This window comes from Scatophagus argus, chromosome 20 (genome assembly GCF_020382885.2).
Source record: "Scatophagus argus isolate fScaArg1 chromosome 20, fScaArg1.pri, whole genome shotgun sequence".
Classification (NCBI taxonomy): Eukaryota; Metazoa; Chordata; class Actinopteri; family Scatophagidae; genus Scatophagus; species Scatophagus argus.
Genome location: NC_058512.1, coordinates 6,793,934 through 6,811,948, shown reverse-complemented (window position 1 = coordinate 6,811,948; position 18,015 = coordinate 6,793,934). Strand labels below are relative to the sequence as shown.

The 18,015-nt window shown below is 40.0% G+C and overlaps 1 long non-coding RNA gene across 2 annotated transcripts in view; it reads right to left on the bottom strand.

Annotated features, from left to right (window-relative positions):
* The window catches only part of LOC124052048, a 30,145-nt gene that overhangs the window by 7,791 nt on the left and 4,339 nt on the right, over positions 1 to 18,015 (bottom strand). The window lies entirely within an intron of this gene.

Sequence of the window (18,015 nt, the reverse complement as noted above, 5' to 3'; positions counted from 1 at the left end):
CTTGGTCTCCGCTCTCCACTTTGCTGGAGGAAATGTTAAAGTGGACTACAGATAATCAGATAAGTCTGACTGCAGTGACAAAAAAACACCTGAGGAGCTTCTAAATGAAACCTTTTATGACTTTGTCCCCCCTCGCTGTTTAAAGACCAGCAACTGTGCTCAGAGCTAAGGTCCATTTCTGAAATACACATGAGCATGTAATTATTGGCAGATAATTGGCTAGCAGAGCGTTACGGTACAAGGACAGCATGGTCATTAAAAAAACATTTCCTGTTTGAGTTCACTGATGTTTTGATCGATAAGCACAAAGACACGGTTTTATATCGACAGAGATTACAGGCACCAATCCAAAAGCAGAGAAGTTTCATGATGTTCCATGGTAAGTTTTTGGAAGTTGTTGCAATGTTTGCACATCTAAACCTGTCGAAGTCAGACGCGCGCACACACACACACACAAAAAGTGACCAAAGTAATGATTGAAATAAAAAAAAAAGAGTCTATAGTCATCCTGGCTGCTTTGTGAGGCAGTACTTAATGTAAATGTGACAGTTAAGCATGCCAACAAGCTCACAATAACAATGTTAACTTACAGGGATAATGTTTACCATGTTTTCCATTTTAATTGACAGTGTTAGCATGCTAACATTTTGCTAAATAGAGATCAGCCGAAGCTGATGAGAGTGTGATTAATTGTGATGATGAAGCTAGACACCACAGTGCTGCTATTTGTCCTGATGGAGTCATGAATGTCTGCACCAAATTTCAAGGCCATCCAGCCAATAATCACCCAGATGCCAAAACCTCGCTGTGACACCAGAGAAAAGTCAGGGACTCATCAAATCCAAAGGAATTTTGATTAAAGGAATACATTATCTGCGTACAGCGGATATCCTTAACATATTTAATATAGAGGATGTAAGATATTTCTCAGCATAAGTAAAATGTTTGATCTGCAGGTTTCACTAGAGGAAAGGTCAGGAGGTCACCAAAATAATATGGATTCAACCTTGCAGCACCATGACATCTGTACCAAATTTCATTCCTATCCCTCAAATAACTGTCAAGGTATTTCACTTAACATCAAAAACGTCAACCTCCTGGTGGCACTAGTAGAAAAGTCAGTCTGACTCAAAGTCATGGACAAACTTTGTCATCCCTAGAGTCATACTGCTAGGATGCTTGAGAGAGAAATCTGACCATTTTTCTTATATTCACACACATGGACAAATACTCAATGGTGTGGGCATGCTTATCCGATTGTTGGTTTAGGAAAGATACCAAGAGGCAACTCAAAAGGTGTGGCAGAAGTAGTTTGAAAAGTTGTTGGATGATTCAGCAAGCACTTTGTTCAATACTGACACTTGAGGTTACAAGTGACTAAAAGTGGTAACCTATTACAGTAGCTCCGGCCTTAATGCTAACTGCTAACTTTGTGACGTTGGTCAGAAGGCCAACTTTGTTTCCTTTTTGTTTTGTTTTTTTTGTGTGTGTGTGTGCTGAATTATGACATAATAACAGCTTCGAGGTGAATGTTTCCACCTCCCCAGTGCCATGACTTAACCTCAGACTCAGACCTACTTTCACTACATTACAGGATGCACACAGGAAGGGAGGAACAGGCTGGAGCTTGAGCCCGGCTGGAGTGGAGACGGCAGGCAGAATGTCGGTCACAGGACGATGACCTCATAGCATCGTGCCTTCAACCTGTAGTTACGCAACATTCGCAGCACCACCCGTGTTGGTCAGTCAGGGGAGGAAGCACTGAGGACAGACAGACCGCTCTCTTTCTCTTGGGGGGCCGGGTGGAGAGACAGGCCAGAGCTCAGATCTGATTTTGCAGGAAGGAAAGGAGAAGGGAGGGGAGCGTCGGATAAGAGCGCTGCTGTTGCTTTATTTTATCCTTTCTCCCTCTTAACTGTGACCCAGGCCCGTGTTTGAATGCAAGAGAGGTGGAGTTATTACACACACAAAGCCAAGCCAGCTCTAATCTTGTTACTGTTCTGTTCAGAAACAATACAGGGCTCCTTTTACAGGGGACATGATTCAGATAAGTGTACTTCAAGGGAAACAAAATGGAGCAAAAGTTACGTAAAGGCTTGAGCTGCGACTCTCAGACTGATTTAAATGTTTTACTGATTGTCCTCATGGAATTTTAACATTCCTAAATTTACTTCAAAGCTCTTAATCCTCCCTGTTTTCTTTCATTTTCCTCTGCTGTCATTTAGTGAATGTCTTCAGACTGGCAGGTGATTTTGAAGTGCTTGTCTGTATGTCTGTCCTGGGCCAAGGGGCGTCTAAGTCTGGCTATAAAAAGACAAGTACTACAACAGGAAGTTCATGTCAGCTGGAGGGATACACACAAGTAGGGCCCAGCCATGATTAAGGAATGAACACACCCATGTGCCTGCCTGTACACACAAATACAAGTTCCCTTCATACATGCTGGATGTGTTTCCATCTGAGTACACCCAGCGATGCTTCCAGACATGCCTCAAACAACGTTCATGCCCAGTCCAAATCTCTTGTCCCCACCCTCATTCATCTACTATGACGGGACACTTCATTTAAAAACGTCACCTCTCCACCCACCAAAGGATGTGGAGCCCTTTGCCAGACTTTTGACAAAGTGCTCTCAGAGGAAGTGAACCCACACCCTGCTGGCAAGTGATCAACCACTTCAGATCTCACTACCTGTCTGCCTCACCTGCCATGCAAGCATGTGTGTGGGACATTGTGGGATGTTAAAATCTCATTGAAGGAAAAATCCAACATGTTGGGAAATATACTTATTTGCCCTCTTGCTGAGTGGGATGAGTTGAATGGTTCCACTCTCATGTGCCCATTAAATATGTGAGCTAGCTACAGCCAGGAGATTGTTTGCTTACCTTAGCACGAGTGCAGGAAGCTCTCTGTCCAAAGGTAACCAAAGCTGCCAGCAAGTAAAACTTTATACCTCATTTGTTAATCTGTACAAAAACCAAAATGTAAAAACAACAATTTGCCGTTTCATGGGATGTTAGGAAACGTCAGAAGTTGGAGAAGTCTGTATCACTCTTCATTGAGCGCCCTACAATGACACTGTAAAACTAGTTTTACTTAGCAACTTAGAAATAATACAAAATATTAGTTATTTACAAAAAACTCTCCATTATATAATTGGCTCTAACAGTATTCATTTAGTCATGTTTGATGACTGGTGTAGAAAGTTGTCTTACATGTCATTTCAAAATGTCTCCCATCTGTAAGTATTTTGGCTGTCTCTCTCCAGCACATTGGATTTGAAGATTTGAAGCGATAACTATGTGATGAAAGAGGGGACTTTCAGTTTTAATTTGGCGGGGTTTACATCCGTATCAGATAAACTGTTCTGAAATTGTAGCCTTTTTTAGAAATAAAGCCCAAAAGCCCAAAAACAAAGGATATACATAAGAATGCTCTTACGATGCTCACCAGTATGGATCTGAACACCTTCAACAAGCTAAACACTGAAAATCTGCACTTTAACCTCACAGTCATCGTTTCATTTCATATTCAGAATACTGGAGTAAAGCCGGAACAGCCAAGTCATATCACTGTCCAAATACTTACAATCTGCACCGTACCAGTAAATCTCTGTTTACCATAACATATCAGGTTCCGCATTGGGCAATACTACACATCCAACTTTGGGAATACATTCATTAAGATTTTGACCTATAAAGACGTACACCAGAGAACCGTGTCGAGATTTTCTCATATAATGTTTTATCATTCCGCTGTGGGGCTCTGCTCGAGTGGACCATGCAAAGTTAGTTTTCTTTCTTCATCTTTGACTCTCAACAACTAAAGCTGGGCTTATAAAAGTAAATTACATGTCTATAAAGTAACCTCCTGGGTTTGTGGGGCCATATTTGAAGTTGCGTCATAGCAGCAAAACAAACCCCTAAATTATGCAACATACAGTTATGATACACTCAGATCAGCAGCTGTATGTATTAAAATCTAAAATATATTTAGAACTTTCAAGAAATCTTACACTCATTTTATCAGGTTTTACATGTTTGACTAAAAGCCTAATATTGTGTGACTTGTTAAGCCACAAAATAAAGCTGGTTTCAGTTTTCTATTTTTCTACCTAAAGACCAAAATAAAGAGCAGTTCAATGCAATATCAAGTGTTTAAACAATATATGCATATAAATGTATATATGTATCTATATAGGAAAAATAAGTATAATATCCACAGTTTAAAGTAAAAATAAAATTAAGGAAACGCACCACTTGGTACCTCATTTCAACCCTGCCAGTGAAAACAGCTACCATAGTTTTGTCTGTGTGTAACATACCAGCAGACCATAGATAAATAAACATCTCCTGGACTAACTGGTATCACAACAAGCTCTTATCTTCCATCCTCTGCATGCACATAATGTTTCTGCTATCAGCCTAATCCCACACATGAGCCAACTCTCAGAACTATAATGTGAATGCTTATACCAGCACCTATACATATTATGCAAAGGGAAAATATGCAGGAGAGGTGTGTCTCTCATTCCCAGTCTGGCCTACTTTCACCCACACATGACTCATCACCATCCTGCTATCTGATAAAGACTCATTGTCCTTTCCTCTATTTTGAGAAAACAAGTTTGTCTACCTGCTGGTCTACTGTTACTATTTCCACAGATACCCAGCTCCTATTAGAATTTGACATCACATGCTGTCAGTACAGTATAACTGTGTTTCTCTTCAACTGTTGTGACAACACCAAATTATGAAAGGCCACAGCTGCTGATATGATCTTATCACTTCTGGACTGCGTGGGAGGTTTGTGCTGCAATTTGCTGCCACAAGAAGGCCAACCAAAGTCCAAGAAATGACACTGGGTTTACCTTTACTGAAAGGAAAAAAACCCAAGCTTTAAGGAAAGACCCACTCTTCTGGTGTCTAGCACGGGAGACTACAGGAGATAAGACACGCAATCAGATGTATGTAGTGCATTGGTTCTGCTTTGAGCTCAATCCCTGACTACAGCTTGAATACACTTTTCACTTACAGTATGATTACTTCAATCTTCACTAATTGCACCGTGCTAATGATTTTAGAGATGGCAACGCTGGTTGGTCAATCAGTCATTTTGTTCATAGTCCCCAAAAGATGAAACCTACAGCTTTTCCACAGGATGGATCGGCACAGATATTCATACTCTCCAGAGGATCATAACTAAAGACTTTGGTGATCTCCTGATTTTTAGTCTAAAGGCCCCACAAGGTTAACAATTGTTGTTTTGATTGAAATGTCTCCCCTAAACTACTTGATGGATTGCCATGACATTTGCTCCACACATTCATGTTATCCTAAGAATGAATTGTAATAATTTGAATGACCCTTTTTACTTTTCATCATCAGGTCAAATTTTAATTTGTTCACTGCTTTGATTTCCGATTACATGCATTCACGTCGGCCTTCAATGTTTACTAATTAGCAAATATGAGCATATATTTATATGCTAAATTAATAAGGTGGACATTGTAAACATCAGACCTGCTTTAGGCCAAGAAAAATTCCTTGTATGTGTAAACATACGTGGCAATGAAACTGATTCTGATTCTGCTAAACATCAGCATGTTAGCACAGTCACTGTGAGCATACTAGTGTTAGCATGTTGCTCAAAGCTCTGCTGAGCCTAAGTGCAGCTTCAGAGAGCCACTAGTATTTCTGTAGCCTCTTAATTGTTGTTCTATTTCCCAGTCTCTTTTACCATTTCCACCTTTAAATCATTTTAGATTTTTATCCTTTTCCATACTGCTTTTTATCTTTCCTTTTCTTTTAGAACTGCTTGTCAACATTCTCCTTCTACTTTTCTTCCTCAATCTTTTCCTTGTCCAGTACAAACGCAATACTGAGTGTCCATCCAAAACTCTGACTGCGGAGAACCCCAAAGGACACTGCATACTTTCACCCTGCCCTAACATGTGTGCACACACATACACACACACACAAATGCACATCCAATCACCACACCCGTCTGCATGACATCAGCCTGTGATGTCATCATGGGACCAATACTGGCATGCTGTCCAGTGCAACTTCATCATCAGCAGCATCATCATCCCTTGGCAGTGGCAGACGAGCCTCGGATGGGAGGCAGCTGGATTGTAACAATTCCTTCATCCTTTGCACATGTCTGTGTGTGTGTGTGTGTGTGTGTGTGTGTGTGTGTGTGTGTGTGAGGAGGGAGCAGAGGGGAGGCTAAAAGACGCAATTGCTCTAATTCAAACAATCTGAGCCAGACGGAGCTTGGCTTTCTTTGGCTACTTTGTCCTGTTTATAAAGTGCTTTCTGGGCAGATTGGCATCTTGTTTGTCAATATTTCAACTGCAAGGCCAATTTTACAGTGACAATGCTCATTAAAGAGGACCAGGAGAGAGGAATGTGAGTCAGGGGAGATCCAGGGATCAAAGGATAAGAGAGAAAAGACAGATACATGAGGAGAAAGGTAATATGAGGAAAGGAATGAAATGGCAGGGGAGGGATTAGAAAAATATGGGAAAGGACAGGGCAGGAAATACAGTAAGTTGAGGTGAGGCATCGCAAAAAGGCAAGGAAAGAAGAACAAAAATACGATGACAGGCACAACAAAGGGATTGAATGGGTAATTTTAGGAAAATACAGCAAGTCTCAAAGCAAAGGTAGAATAAAATATGGGAACAAAAAGGGAGGAAATGAGAGGTGAGTGGAACTGATGATCTCAGCATTTATCGTTAAATATTCTGTGATAAATTAGGTCATTTTCACTGTTGATAACAATGTTTTATTACATTAACTGGGTACAATTGCCAGAAAGGAGGAGCACAGAAAAAAGACTTAAAAGAGAATCCTGTCGATACTCAATATTTTGTCACCGTCAACAAATCCTCTGAAAAGACGAAGCACCATTTGTTCCTTTTGAAGACAAAGATGGTAAGTCTTTGTCATAACCCTGGATCTCTAGCAAGTATTTGTTTGTATGTTAGTATTTGTTCTTTGTAGTTTGAGAACTTGTAGAAGTATCATTTTGTACTGCAGTTTCCACATGGGCTTAATTTGATGTCATGATAATCTTTCAGCCTTAATGACGGGTTAATAATCAGATCTTGGCATTACCATTATATCATTATATTTGTAGCCCCCTCTATTTACAATTTCTATTTGGTGTCTTATAACCTTAACCATCTCCAGTGATCTTCTCAAACGTTAAACTGCTTATGACAGCACTGCTGGAACAAATCATATAACGGCAACTGTCCTTTAGTGACCAGAATTTGAAAGAAAGTCGTTTGCTTGCTTTTCCAAACAGCTGGACTCAAACTAATGAGCTCAGTATGAGTCTCGGAAGCTTGATGAAAGCTGCCTAAATGACAGTTAACTAAATCTGTGTATACTGTATGAGTTTGTGTCACTGGCCCATCCAAACCAACTCTTCATAAAAACTTATCGGCAAGAACCGCAGCACTCTGGCGCCTGTGCAGTGAGTGTATACCCTGGAAACAACCACAGACTTACAACACACCTGGAGCCCATCCCAAGGACAGAGAGACAGAGAAGGAGAGACAGACAGACAGACAGAGACAGATGGATGAGCCCAAAACCTCAAAGTTTGTGACAGCATCCCAGCTCTCCGCGCCTGAATTAATTGCTTCATCTGGAGCACTTTGGGCTGTTTGAGGGAACCTTTCTCCATCACGCTGGCAGCCAGGCATTACTGCTAACATCATGTTGCGATTCTGTATAGATCGCCTCCAGATGTTGTCATACATAGTTCACATTCACTACAGCGAAATAGTCTTTAGCCATACACATGATCTGTACTTTTTGCAAACCTTGCTGAGCAGAAAGAAAAAAAAATTTTACTTGTGAAAATGCGACATATCTTGCTATATAACTGAAGAAGCATTTACAGCTTGATGGCTCTTAGCCAGTGGCCTTTAACCCACTTAAGGGTGTAGAGGACAAAAGTATGTAAATCTGATGATCTCGAATCTGATCTCTCCATTTTCTGCGAGAAAACCCTGAAGCTGCCAAAGGGAAAATACTGCATATAGTGTACAGTATCGAACTGAGCTGGATAGCAGAAATCGTCAGTGATGAATGTTTTGCATTAGGGAAATAAAGTGGACTGGAAGAATTCACGTTGGATCAATAGCGCAGGGCACCTTGCCAAACCATGTCATTAACCGCATATTAATTTTGGCAGCAACTGCCGAGCCACATTCTGATCGGGGTGGTTTCTAGAGGAGTGTTTACCAAAACAAGCCTTCCAGCTCTGCTTAAGTGGTTTCACAGAGCAATCCAGTGACGTAGGAACCCTCGACACATTACTGACTTTATGTACGCATGTAGAAATGTGAAGTCATGTCAGTCTTGTAAGTGTATTTTCTTACCAGAATGTGCTATGTTGTGGACTGATTGCCAAAGAAAATGAAAGCCTGGTCTCTGCACTGGATCAAAAGCACAGTTGTTCTGATGTAATGTTCGCTCCAAACAATAAGAGTGTGAAAAGCCATTGACTGAAACACTTTAACACATTATGCACAATTTTATTCCAGCGGTAACAATGGCACTCAACTGCAGGCAGTTCATAAAAGCAGTGCAAACGAAAGGGACTCAAATGTAGCTGTAATGCACCTTACGGACTCTTTAACGTCAGTACATGAAAAAATCAACCACAGAATCTTCACCGTCCTCCTCTGCTGATATCTAATTCTTCTCACTCCAAATATAAGACATGTGTCAAAATGTCCCTCCCCCTCAATTAACCCCTAATCACATTTGCTGAACACACAACATCTGGGGGGTCTGTCGGACTTATGTCTCCTGAGGGTGTCATGTTTACCCTGTCCTTTTTACCTGGTATGGACTTGGCCCCTCAAGTGCATCATACTGTCCGTATATGTTTTCTATGAGCCTCTATTTTCAATCTCTTCACAGATATAAGGCAAAAGAACTTTCTTTTTGATGTTTTTCTCAGCTTCAAGTATAAATGCAGGTGTTTTTGAAGAAAATGCATTGGCATTTGGGACTACAAAAGTGAAGACAGCAGACAATGATGGCTCAAATGTTAGAAAAAAAAAGCAAAATCTATATTTGAATGAGGAGGACTTTTGAGATTCAGTCCTACATTCAGAGCGACATAGGCTGAAGACGGTGGAGGCAAGAGTTCATGCTGATACTTATTATTGGCTGATTAAGAGCTATGATGACCCTTGACCCCCCCAAAATCTGAACCACGTGTGGCCAAAAGATGACACTAGTGAACCTCTTATGAGCGTTCATACAATCCTGTATTTGTATAAAGACTAATCAGTTAAAGTTTCATATCTGTGTTGATCTTTCCCTCTCTCTCTCTCTCTTGCTAGAAGAAAAGAAACTTAAAGAAGCTTAAGACCTTCAAACTCATATTTGAAGATGCTGAGTAGCCATTGTAGAAATACCTTATTTAAATCTTGCCACATTGAGTCCACATTGTAAACCCAGTAAGTTTTGCGTATTGTTTCAAGTTGATTGATTCAAGTTGAGCTAAAAGTCTTTGAACACTAAGAGGCAAGATGTTAATTGGGTTTTTATTAAGTTTCTGGTCAAATCGATGAATCTAGATGAGTAACTACGTAGACTTATGCTGACTTTTTAAACTCCATTCAAAGTACAGCAGATTGTCAAAAACAAACAGGGAATAAGAGTTAGAGCTGTATTATCCTGTTAACATTTTCAGAGTCTAACAGGCGAGCTGAATTATTGGCTTCAACCTTCACCTCCACTGCATCTCTGACATCAGCACTCAGTAAACCATTGAGAAGAATTTGGCAGCACATATCTGGCTCTAATTAGGAGCTCTGTCAGTACTGTTTGGAACAGAGAGAGACAGAAAAATGTTGGGAAACTGGGGTTTCATTTTGCAATCAGAGATAGTCTTAAGTCAAATTTTCAAAATTTTCATCATCGATAAAACTCTTGATAAGAATTTATGCACGAAGTGTCAAATGAACCATGCATGCTCGCCCCAATGTTCATGAGCACGAAAGGTTTTAAAATGCAAATATATTCAGGAAAAATGGGGCATTTTTTTTCCCACCACATGATGATAATGTGAAGGAAACAGTTGGTGGTTTTTCACATTGAACTAACATGGTGGAAAGTGAGGGAGTTGTGGTTGGGTTGGTGGATGGGCGGATGTGACCTTAAACTCTGATGACCTGGGTTTAATTCCCAACTCTTAACTCATAGTTTTCTACTGTGAGTTTCACTTTGTTGGATCATGTGCATATCATTAGTGGAGCACATACAGTGACAGCTATAGCAGTTAGGATACAGCCAACGGTCAGCTTCTCTTTGTCAAAAATGTACACCTCAAGTTGCAAACCTCGTTTCATTTCCTCTTTGGGATAGTTTCTCGTGTGAGGGTCCAAGGAGAGATGGTGTCGTACACTGCAGACTGTAAAGCCAACTGAAGAAGTAAAGAGATGTGGACTGATGAGATCAGGACCATTTCATCAGTCTGCCACAATTCAACAGGCTACACACAAGCACATACACACACACACACTAACAACTACATACGCACACATAAACATGTGTACTAATCAAGATATTATGGAAGCTGGCACTGATGTGTCCAAATTTACTTGTGTATTTGACAATAACACCAAGCCACAGCAGTTAGCTGTGGTGGTAGATGCACCGCCAGACATAACAATAATTATAACAGAATTAATAATAGCAGAACATTATAGATTGAGTAATACTTTAGTCAGCATTATCTCATTATGTTTAGGATTGCTATTGAAAACGTTTTTATAGGATCACTGAGCTTACCCACAAACACTCTGACTAAGAGACGTTATGATTGCTATAATGATATAATGTGCTAACCACCTCCAATTTTTCCCCTCGACACAGAAAGATTGATGGTGGCCAGTCAGACCATTCCCCGAGGAATCCTTTGAAACCCTGCAACAATGTTGATATAACAAAGATTCATTATGACTTTTATAAAATAAGTTGTCCAAGAAGATTGTGAAAATGATTTATTGCCTTTAGAGGGGAACATTCCTAATTCCTAATAAACTGCAATAATTTCAGAGCAATCCGCTTCATCTAAACCAGTTATGCTACAATAAATGTGATGTCTTTTACTTGCTGAATGAATTAGCCTTCACAAACAATGATTTTCTCTGGGGGCTTTAACCAAAGGAATTTGACAAACTCCAGCTATTAATCCTGGTTAAATACCAAACTCCAGAACAGCACAAATATAACTCTTAGCCAATGTAAAGTCTCATCTGGATTCACATTTGCGTTGCTTTAATGTCGCATTATCTTAACGTTCAGAATCATTGCTGTTTATATTGCTCAATCCTCCTTTGTCTGTGTGCTTTGAAGATTTAAGGCAATCTAGTTTTGGAAGAAGCAGAGTATTTGTGAGTGAGCAGTCATTTCACTGAATTTCTCTGAAGCTGTGTCACAGCAAAAACCAGCATTTCTACAGAAAAAGGAAACTCCTGAGAGCATCACACCCGACGCACTGTATAAAAAGATTCACAATGCAAAACGCTGCGGCTCAATCCAAAAAAACTCATCCAAAGCCGAAACTGCACAGCCAATCAGTGGAGGGATCAATCATTCTGTGATCATGTGCCATTTCTGCTTCCAAGCAGATCCAAGTGTTGATCTAACTCATCACAAGCTTTTAAATCAGTTCTCAGATCTACTAATTATTTCACTGTTTCTTTTACTGTGGTTCACTGGCCTTCTTAAAAAATGGATCGAGTCTCTCCTGCTGAGTGAAACATGGTTTCAATAACAACACTGTAACAATTTGACAATCATCATGGCTGCCATTCGCCACATCTGAAATCAACGCATTCTTGGCTCCATGTGTCACCTTGAGGCAACTCAGAGGAGCAATACCTCTTGTGAAATGAACACACGCTTCTCTTGTGATACTTCTTGCCAAGGTCAAAGGTTAAAAAGTCTCATCTGACAAATAATACTTACAATGACCCGAGGCGATCACTTGAGATACTGTTGTGAGTGAAAACGAGCTTGATTTGTCCTTTGGGCCAATGAAATGAGCTCATCAGTACCACATGAGGCAACAACCGGGGTGTAATGAGCAACTGCACAAGTTCTTTTAAACTTTATAAACACACACAGGAATCAAAACTCCTGACATCTTTGTATTTCTCTCTAACATAAAATATTTGTGACCAATTATACCAGTTAGTTAATTTAGAAAAAACATCCTTGATTATTATTTATTGAGAGTAGTACGATTAAAACAAAAAAATAAAGAATCTGCTTCATCAGGAGTGTCTGGCTGCGGTTGCGTCGTAAAATCCTGACTGGTGCATAAGAGGATTTTTGTGTTTGAGCTCACTTCAAACCAGTGAGATGAGCGCAGAAATGTTTTCACTAAAATAACCAGACCTCTCGTGGAAGATTGTGTGTCTCTTTGCTCATAGTAAGAAGCTGACTGAGAGGACTATCATTCAAATCTTGATATGTGACTTACTTTTAACTTGGGTGGCCTTTGGAGACACAGACTACACTATACTTAAAGCAGACTAATCTAACATCGATGGTCTTGACACAGTTGTGCCTGAATCACACTGCCTCTGTTGTCTGGTAAATAAATTAATAAATAAATAAAATAAAGACTGCAGTTAATGCAAAATTAGGAGGCGCATTATATTCTGCACAAATTTCATTGCTGCAAAATGACCACAGAGCCTTGAAACTGGAGCAAATCATAAGCAGGATGCAAGCATGAACAGTGGAAGTAAAATACGGCGTCTTGCTTCTCTGTTTTCAAGACTTAACATGCATAACACAAAATGCCATAACGTGACAACACGCTGACATGAAAAATATGTTACTTTAACAAACACCTAGCAGTGAAGAGAGGAAAGCAAACTTAACATGTTTCTGAGTTGTAATATGCTTTTCATTACATCCTGGTGCTAACAAAATATATATCCCTTTATATTCTGCTGCCAAGTAATAAAACTGTAATTGATTATTGTGATAAAATTAAATAAACTTTGAGCTGGTTTTATGACTCCATCTTCCTGCAGAGTTTGGTAAGCAAACTAAGGGTGACTATCAGAGCAAAACACTGTAGCATCATGCTCAGAGAATGACTTCATATTAAACAGAACACACTGGTTGACTTTTGTGTTGCCATTCTTTTATGACCATGGTTATTTAATTAAGCATAACAGCGGGACATTTAGGACTGAAAAGGAACGTTTGATACACTATGTTTTCTGTCTTTCCCAGAGTCAGACAAGAATATCAATAACAATTTCATGCCTGCGGTTCCTACAGTGCGATACCTCCAGGATGTGTTTGTATAGCTTGGCATGAGGACTGGAAACATCAGGAAACAGCTATCTCAGTCAGAGACTCCAGCTGTCTTACTGCCATGTTATCCACCATATCCTCAAATCTTATTTATTTGTGTGACTTTTAGCAGTAGAAACAATGTTGGATTCATTAAACAACCGTTTATGAATCCATCCAGAACTTATGCCCACTATCTCCAGTTGCAGCAGGTGTTGCAGTTGCATGTCCATTTTGTAAGGCGAAATAGTCATAGTCAGGAAGCTACTTATAGCATATGAGATGACTTGCACAAGTGCAGGTTATACAGTACATGCACTATAACTATTGTGAGCAATTTTCCAAATCTCTGCGCTAAACACATTTTGGACTGAAAGCCATATTTTGTGCAATTTACCTAAAGTGCTGTCTATTGATTTATGCCGTGAGGTATCATTTGAAGACAAAAAAACATCAGTATTAATACATTTTATTTTTTATTTTGGAGAAAATAACACAGTTGCACATGGTTTTATTAAAGTAATAAGCCTCAGAGGCATTTGGTTTGACAGTGATTAGATTCAAGCCAGAAAAGGCTGCAAACTAAGTCAAGGATATCCTCGCCGCACCCTGCCTCAGCAGGCGAGCTGCCTGCTGCCTCATGTGCAATGCTATTCTCACTATTTATTCTATCTATTATTCCAATCTGTGAAAAAAAGTGATTATTTAAAACATGCAGTCCCTCTCACACCTCCTTCTCACAGCGTTTTTTTAATCACATTTTCTCTCTCTTCTCTCCTCTCGTTCTTGTCTCCTTCCCCTCTTTGTTTGTCCTCTCCTGCATGTGTCCTGTCCTGTGGTCTTTCTTTGGTGCCCATATGCTCTTAGAATTAAAAAAGGGGGCGAGGGAGAGAGGAGGTAGGCAGCTCAACCCTCCTCCTGAGGGAGCATCTGCTTCTTTCTTTCCTCTTGTTCACAATAATATTCCTTTCAATCTCTCTCTCTCTCTCTCTCTCTCTCTCTCTCCCTCCTTCTCTTTCTCTGCAGACTAACCAAAAGCTCTGACCTCAGAGAGTTGGACGCATTACAGACAAACAACATGATCTAAAGCAAAAAATATGTATGGCCAAACGACAAATCAGGTTAAGGATGTGGCCGAACTCCAGTGCGTCACAAACATCAGCAGATCATTGAAACAACTATTATCCTCATATGCTGCAATCTGACAAAAGCTCCTTTTCAACTCTGATACTTTCTGATATTGTGTTTATTAACATTCAGGTGAAATTAAAGGTCATGAGCCCCAGGGACTCTTCCTAACGCCCTGTGAAACGATTACGTTAAACTGCTGTTATTTATGTTATAGCCTAAAACATCATGACCTCATTAATGAAGGTTTGCCTGAGCACAGTTTAACCAAAGAACAACTTGTAACAGATTATGAAATTCATTTGTGGCCGTTCAGTTGATGTTTTTCAATGTGTTTGTGAGACTGCATTGGTAACATAGGGGAACGTGAAAAAGTGTATTTGTGTATTAAGTGTATTGTGTGTGTTTGGCTTTTGGGGGGGGGAAATGGTCACAATTTCGTGATACTCTATTCTAGTCTAGCAGCACTGGTCATGTTAATTTTCTTGTAAATCCCTTAAGTTTTCTTAATGTTATTGTTTTGAGAAAACCTTATACTGTGGGTTTTTATGATTTTGTCTCACTGTGCAAGATTAACAACAACAACAACATAAATATGTTGCATCATGGTGGCTCAGCACTATCCTGAGAGGTGCATATAAGTGTGAATATGTTGGACTCTTTCCCCGCCTTCTGTCCAGTGCATGCTGGGATTTAGTGCAGATAAGCTGCATTGCTTGATGCCGTGTTCATGGATGGTGGAAATGGGAAGAGAGCTCAGCAGATCAAGATGGTTGTATGATCACAGAATTGGTGGTGTGAAAATTTAAATAGTGTGGTTGCTGAGGTAACACTATAGATATATGGGCACTGTCATCAGTTACAGGTGTGGGGAAGCACATGGAATAATTTCACATCTACAGTGCAAAATGCGACACGTTGAATTGTGGGACTGTTAGTGGTAGCTGAAAGCAATGAAACTGGTAAAAGCTTCTTTTTTCTATTTTTTGCCTTTCTTTTACCATTTCTGTCAAGATGATTTCAGATTTGAAAGCTGTCTCTCTGTGTAAACACGTTGTTATTGATCGACTCTACAGTTTCCACACATCCGTCAATAAACACCAAGAGCAGCTGAAGTGTTATGCACTCAATATGTCCATAAATTACCAATGAACCCAATAACACACCCCGAGAAGTCATTTTCCATGAGCCATTCCAGAATATGACTGATATAGAATTTCATATCTCCAAACGATGCTTTGAAACATCCCATGAAATACATCAGCCCTGCGCTGCCCGTGAGAGGCTGAGCAGCTGTTTAAAGTGAGCCGAGTGTTTCAGGCCCTAAAACACAGGCGACATGTAATGTATGTCTCAGCGGGTGCAATAAATACTGCAGTAAAATTATGATAGTGTCAATGTTTCCAACCTCCACTAAGGGAGAGAAGCGAAGCGGGGTCCAGGCAGTTATGTTAGAGACAAGGTCTTTTGTTATGTGACAAATAAATTTGAAGGGGTCATATTTATATTTGATATTTAACCAGGAGCATTTAATCAAATTCAGCTCCCTTACTGCCTGTAGTGTGTGATGCTTTTCATCACTGACACATAAAAATCTCCTTTTTTCCCAGAAAATAATCAGGGAGTGATGAGTTCATATTTCTGCATATATCATGACAAAGCAAAGCAGATTATTTAGATATTTAATAATATGGAAGACTGTTTAAGTCACTTCTATTGTATTGTAGTACAATAGAAATGAACCCCATGCTTTTCTATGATTATGTAATTACCTCCTAAATACCTTTTCATATACTATATCATTAAAGTTGCCTAAACCATAGCTCAGTTCTTGCTTTTCTTGTGTAGTCAATTTTGTCTCCAACCCCCCACCCCCCTGCATGTCTGCTCAGCCCTGCTCACACAAACATGGGCTAAATCTGCAGGGCACCAGCCCCGCTCTGCTGACTCAGACCAGATCAAGGCGTGGGGAGCCTTCACTTTGGCGGGGCAGGAGTGAGGATCCGGAATTACTGGGCATCACGCCACATGACGATGGTGTCACTCTCATTATGTACGTGCGCATGCATAGCTCCATGATTTTTGCATCAATAAGACTACACAAAGGGCTTTCCTCACTTTGTAGGAAAGGGTGTGTAAAGGGAGCACGCTTATGTATTGTTGATGACTCATTTACTTTCAAAGGGTTAAGCTCCTTTTCAGGTTTGCAATACAACAAGTTCGCAGTTTACCTTCACGAGCAGCTACAAGGTGAAGGGTTTGGTCTATTTCATAAAAACCATAATGCTCCTGCTTCACTGAGCTGCAAACATGATGCAGTTGCATCATCAAGGAACAGATGTTTGTGACATTTCGCAGCCAATCTCTCCCTCCCTCTTGCACTTGCTTCATTCCTCTTCTCTTCCATATACCGTGTATACTTTACCCTAAAATAAACTCCTTCTTTGATGTCAGTGCATCTTCTGGGACATTTACAAGGATTTCCCATGAAGTTCGCTGAACGTCTAGCGATGATGCATTTACTTAAGTAAGTTTAGATGACACGTAAACAAAGCAGCATAAGGGGGGTGGGGGGTAAGGGGAAAACAAGGATAAGAAATAATGACAAAATCATGCTGTTCAGTTGGCAGCAAACACAGAGGAGCACTTCAGAGGGAATCCAGGGAAACTGAGTAAGCATATTTGCTTTGCTCTCTGGAGTGTCTTAGGCATGCACTGCAGTGGACTGAAGATAGAGATAGGCCTGCTATGTATTATCATGGTTTGAGTTCAGACTTGTGCACAACAAGTCATCTGTCTGTTTTAGGCTTTTCATGCTCCACTCCTGCTTCTCCTTTGTATAAATGCAAGGTATGGGTCATTAGCAGTGTGAGAAATGAGAACACATTTCTCACAGTGAGTGAACAACCCGTTCTGTAGTCAGGACTCTACCAGATTTCTTCTAATTACAGGCCAGAGGGGGTACAAGCTGAACCAAACAGCTTAACACACATCAGAGAAAAGACTGCCTCTGCCCTTCAAAGCCTCATGAACGCATGTATTCTCAAACCACAAGCTGCTAATATACTGTTAAGAGAGCTACATTATGTAAAATATGAGGTAAATAATCACTGTCAGAGTATTTCTACAGCATGCAGGCTTCCACACGTTTGATTTAATCTCTTTATGCTTTGTGTGTCTGACAGCTATACCTGAATATTTCTTTAGTAGCTGAAGAAGAGTAAATACAAGCCAGGTACACATAAACCCCGAAGGTTTCTCCTTTTGTTTTGAATAGTATGACATTTTTAAAGACAACCTTATTTACTTGCCAAGAGAAAAGCAATACAACTTTCCTATCTGTTCACCAAATATCAAACTTCGCTTAGCTAGCAGGCTTGGCTCTGTTCAGGCACTGCTCGTAGCCTGACTTTGGCTCTGTCAAGAAATAATCCTGTCCATAACCACTCCCAATTATGTATGGTTTCAAAAAGTGACATATTATGTGTAAATTAGTGGGGTTTTAAAAGTCTTCATATACATTATTTTT